The following is a 6,000-nucleotide window of genomic DNA, read 5'->3' as shown; positions in this document are numbered from 1 at the left end:
ATTGGGCAGTCAGTAGGCACAAGGGGCAGGTATTGGGCAGTCAGTAGGTACAAGGGGCAGGTATTGGGCAGTCAGTAGGCACAAGGGGCAGGTATTGGGCAGTCAGAAGATACAAAGGGCAGGTATTGGGCAGTCAGTAGGCACAAGGGGCAGGTATTGGGCAGTCAGTAGGTACAAGGGGCAGGTATTGGTCAGTCAGTAGGCACAAGGGGCAGGTATTGGGCAGTCAGTAGGCACAAGGGGTAGGTATTGGGCAGTCAGTAGGCACAAGGGGCAGGTATTGGGCAGTCAGTAGGCACAAGGGGCAGGTGCAGGTATTGGGCAGTCAGTAGGCACAAGGGGCAGGTATTGGGCAGTCAGTAGGCACAAGGGGCAGGTATTGGGCAGTCAGTAGGCACAAGGGGCAGGTATTGGGCAGTCAGTAGGTACAAGGGGCAGGTTTTGGGCAGTCAGTAGGTACAAGGGGCAGGTATTGGGCAGTTAGTAGGTACAAGGCGCAGGTATTGGGCAGTCAGTAGGTACAAGGGGCAGGTATTGGGCAGTCAGTAGGTACAAGGGGCAGGTATTGGGCAGTCAGTAGGCACAAGGGGCAGGTATTGGGCAGTCAGTAGGCACAAGGCGCAGGTATTGGGCAGTCAGTAGGCACAAGGGGCAGGTATTGGGCAGTCAGTAGGCACAAGGGGCAGGTATAGGGCAGTCAGTAGGCACAAGGGGCAGGTATTGGGCAGTCAGTAGGCACAAGGGGCAGGTATTGGGCAGTCAGTAGGCACAAGGGGCAGGTATTGGGCAGTCAGTAGGTACAAGGGGCAGGTATTGGGCAGTCAGTAGGTACAAGGGGCAGGTATTGGGCTGTCAGTAGGCACAAGGGGCAGGTATTGGGCAGTCAGTAGGCACAAGGGGAGGCCAGGTAGTAGTACCTTTTTCCATACAGCTGCTAACTTCCCAAGCTGAAATGTATGCTCATCAAAAGTCTCTATATTACTATAATGTATTCACCGTTTAATAGAACTGGGCACCTATATTGTAATATGACAAAGATGTGCACCTTATTTGCTTCTTTTCCAGTTTGCAGGTGGAGCCACAGCAGATGAGAAGGGGACAGCGAGTAGGAGAGAGGAGAGCAGTGGAGAACTTGGTTCCTGACACAACTATTGAAGTGGTTTGTATGTATTTTTATTCTCACACATATACCAGCAGGTAGACTAGTATTTGCAGTTTTTCAGAGCCGTCGGTGCTTGATTACCTGATGTTACATTGTGTGGCCCAGTTTCAAGAGCCCTCTAACAGTCATGTGAATTTATATTGATGGCTGTTAGTGGCCCTTGCCGCTGGTGCACACTGATCCTTCTGTGCCAGCAATTTCTCCATCACCAATGCACAGCAGGTTCTCTAATAGAAATGTGTGCCCCAGTTAGAAGGGCAAAGTATTATTGATGTGAGTATGTTCATCAGAATATCTTGCCCATCTCACAGTTGTTCAGCCATCTCTCTCTGGCAGTACCACTTTTAATTGTGTAATTGTATTACCTGGGGGCAGGTAGTTGTATTGGGCAGTCAGTAGGTACAAGGGGCAGGTATTGGGCAGTCAGTAGGTACAAGGGGCAGGTATATGGCAGTCAGTAGGTACAAGGGGCAGGTATTGGGCAGTCAGTAGGCACAAGGGGCAGGTATTGGGCAGTCAGTAGGTACAAGGGGCAGGTATATGGTAGTCAGTAGGTACAAGGGGCAGGTATTGGGCAGTCAGTAGGTACAAGGGGCAGGTATTGGGCAGTCAGTAGGTACAAGGGGCAGGTATTGGGCAGTCAGTAGGTACAAGGGGCAGGTATTGGGCAGTCAGTAGGCACAAGGGGCAGGTATTGGGCAGTCAGTAGGCACAAGGGGCAGGTATTGGGCAGTCAGTAGGCACAAGGGGCAGGTATTGGGCAGTCAGTAGGCACAAAGGGCAGGTATTGGGCAGTCAGTAGGCACAAGGGGCAGGTATTGGGCAGTCAGTAGGCACAAGGGGAGGGCAGGTAGTAGTACCTTTTTCCATACAGCTGCTAACTTCCCAAGCTGAAATGTATGCTCATCAAAAGTCTCTATTCTACTATAATGTATTCACCGTTTAATAGAACTGGGCACCTATATTGTAATATGACAAAGATATGACAAATATTTGCACCTTATTTGCTTCTTTTCCAGTTTACAGGTGGAGCCACAGCAGATGAGAAGGGGACAGCGAGTAGGAGAGAGGAGAGCAGTGGAGAACTTGGTTCCTGACACAACTATTGAAGCTCCTGACACAACTATTGAAGCTTGTTTTACAGTTTGCAGGTGGAACCACAGCAGATGAGAAGGGGACAGCGAGTAGGAGAGAGGAGAGCAGTGGAGGACTTGGTTCCTGACACAACTATTGAAGTGGTTTGTATGTATTTTTATTCTCACACATATACCAGCAGGTAGACTAGTATTTGCAGTTTTTCAGAGCCGTCGGTGCTTGATTACCTGATGTTACATTGTGTGGCCCAGTTGCAAGGTCCCTCTAACAGTCATGTGAATTTATATTGATGGCTGTTAGTGGCCCTTGCAGCTGGTGCGCACACTCATCCGTCTGTGCCATTACCCTTCTGAGAAAAATACATTGGAAGTATCTTTTCCCTTATGTTTTTTTTTTTTTTCCCCCAGTATATTTTCCCTTCTGACAAGTGCACGCTCATCCCCAGTCTCCACCTCCAAATAACAACAGACACAAGACAGGCTGTTTATCCGACATGTGGCCCCGTTAGTATCCACACCTTGCACTCATGTAAATTCATATGGTTCATGGGTGTAAAGTGGGGACACCAGTTGGTGCACACCCATCCCTCTTTGTCAAGTTTTTTTTTTCAATCACCACTGCACAGCAGGTTCTCTAATAGAAATGTGTGCCCCAGTTAGAAGGGCAAGGTATCTGGGATGTGAGTATGTTCATGCCAGTATCTTTTCCCTTCTGACAAGTGCACGCTCATCCCCAGTCTCCACCTCCGAATAACAACAGACACAAGACAAGCTGTTTATTCAACATGTGGCCCCGTTAGTGTCCGCACCTTACACTCATGTAAATTCATATGGTTCATGGGTGTAAAGTGGGGACACCAGTTGGTGCACACTCATCCCTCTTTGCTAGTTTTATTTTATTTTACTACAGTATATCACATTCATACCAATTTGCCGTTTAACAGAACTGGGCACCTATATTGTAAATGGACAAATATATTGTAAATGGACAAAGATGTGCACCTTATTTGCTTGTTGTACAGTTTGCAGGTGGAACCACAGCAGATGAGAAGGGGGCAGCGAGTAGGAGAGAGGTGAGCAGTGGAGATAGCACACCTAGAGAGCTTCATTCCTGACACAACTATTGAAGTGGTTTGTATGTATTTTTATTCTCACACATATACCAGCAGGTTGACTAGTATTTGCAGTTTTTCAGAGCCGTTGGTGCTTGATTACCTGATGTTACATTGTGTGGCCCAGTTAGAGGACTATCTAACAGTCATGTGAATTTATATGCATGGCTGTTAGTGGCCCTTGCAGCTGGTGCACACTGATCCATCTGTGCCAGTACCGCTCTGAGTGAAATACACTGGAAGTAGCTCTGAATCACGTGTTTACATGATGTGTAAAAATCATATTCATGACTGAGAGTGGTTTTGCACGCTGGGGCACACTGATCCATCTGTGCCAGCAATTTCTCCATCACCAATCACCATCACCAATGCACAGCAGGTTCTCTAATAGAAATGTGTCCCCCAGTTAGAAGGGCAAGATAGCATGTATGTGAGTATGTTCATGCATGAGTCTTGGCTTTCTGACAAGTGCACACCCATCCCTGGTACCCAAAATCACTTGTTTTAATGTGAGTGTCTATTGTAACTTTATGTACAATATTGTGTGTTGTTAAAGTCTCCAGCTCTGAATCACTTGCTTACCTGATGTCACATAACTAGCGACACAAGACAAGCCATTTATCAGACACGTGGCCCCGTTAGTATCCACACCTTGCCCTTCATATGGTTCATGGGGGTAAAGTGGGGACACCAGTTGGTGCACACCCATTCCTCTTTGTCAAGTTTTTTTTTCAATCACCACTGCACAGCAGGTTCTCTAATAGAAATGTGTGCCCCAGTTAGAAGGGCAAAGTATTATTGATGTGAGTATGTTCATCATAATACCTTGCCCATCTCACAGGTGTTCAGCCATCCCTTTCTGCCAGTACCACCTTTAATTGTGTAATTTTATTGTATTTTGTCACCTCATCCAAGTATAAATACATTTACCTGATGTTACATTGTGTGGCCCAGTTAGAGGACTATCTAACAGTCATGTGAATTTACATTCAACCGTCTGCACCAGTACCACCTCTTACTGGACTCTCTTCTATTTGCTTTCATACTTTTGCTAACCCCACTCTGTGTATTATCTGAGGTGTAACTTTAAATGTAGTAGAAGTAGCCAGTCTGTAGCTATGAATTACTTGATTACCTAATGTGACATTGTGTGGCCCAGTTGCGAGGGCCCTCTAACAGTCATGCGAATTTACATTGATGGCTGTTAGTGGCCCTTACAGTTGGTGCACACTCATCCATCTGTGCCAGTACCGCTCTGAGAGAAATACATTGGAAGTAGCTCTGAATCACTTGCTTACCTGATGTCACATTACAAGAGACACAAGACAAGCTTTTTATCAGACACGTGGCCCCATTAGTGTCTCCACCTTGCACTTATGTAAATTCATATGGTTCATGGGTGTAAAGTGGGGACACCAGTTGGTGCACACCCATCCCTCTTTGTCAAGTTTTTTTTTCAATCACCACTGCACAGCAGGTTCTCTAATAGAAATGTGTGCCCCAGTTAGAAGGGCAGGGTAGTTTGGATGTGAGTATGTTCATTACAAGTATCTTTCCCTTCTGAAAGGTGCATGCCAATCGCCAGCTCTGAAACACTTGCTGTAAGTGTTTATTGTAACTGTGTGTAACAGTGTGGATTCTCTACTTTCCCTAACCCTATTCTTTGCATTAGCCTAGATGTAGCTTTAAATGTAGTAGAAGTAGCCAGTCTTTAACTATGAATCTCTTGATTACCTAATGTGACATTGTGTGGCCCAGTTATAAGGGCCCTCTAACAGTCATGTGAATTTACATTGATGGCTGTTAGTGGCCCTTAAAACTGTTGCACACTCATCCATCTGTGCCAGTACCGCTCTGAGAGAAATACAGTGGAAGTAGCTCTGAATCACTTGCTTACCTGATGTCACATTACAAGAGACACAAGACAAGCTTTTTATCAGACACGTGGCCCCATTAGTGTTTTCTCCTTGCACTCATGTAAATTCATATGGTTCATGGGTGTAAAGTGGGAACACCAGTTGGTGCACACCCATCCCTCTTTGTCAAGTTTTTTTTGTATTACAGTGTTTTTACAATAATGTAACCATATTCACACCCTGTAAACTATGACCTGTCATTTTACTAAGGTTCATTACAGGCACTTGGTTCACCTACTCGGAGGCACTCACCTCTCTGAGAGTAATGCATTGGACGTAGCTCTGAATCACGTGTTTACCTGATGTTGCAAAAGAAAAGATATTTAATCAGATGTGTGGCCCAGTTAACAGACCCATCTCTCACTCATGTGAAATCATATTCATGGCGGAGAGTGGATTTGCACGCTGGGCACACTCATCCATCTGTGCCAGCAGCTTCTCTAATGGAAATGTGTGCCCCAGTTTGAATGCCAAGGTTTAAGAAGTAGAGTAGGTTCTTTCTTAAGTCTTGGCATTCTGACATGTACACGCTCGTCACCAATCTCCAGCTCTGATGCACTTGCTGTAACATGAGTGTATGTTGTAACTGTATGCACCATATGTGTATGTACCTTTGCTTTCCTAATAATAAATAACAGGCACAAGTCCGGATATGCCCCCCTCATCATTTCCTCCAGCTAACAGTTATGTATCATTCAGTATTTGTATTTAATTGT

This window comes from Xenopus laevis, chromosome 5L, assembly GCF_017654675.1.
Source record: "Xenopus laevis strain J_2021 chromosome 5L, Xenopus_laevis_v10.1, whole genome shotgun sequence".
Classification (NCBI taxonomy): domain Eukaryota; kingdom Metazoa; phylum Chordata; class Amphibia; order Anura; family Pipidae; genus Xenopus; species Xenopus laevis.
This window is presented reverse-complemented; position numbering follows the sequence as displayed.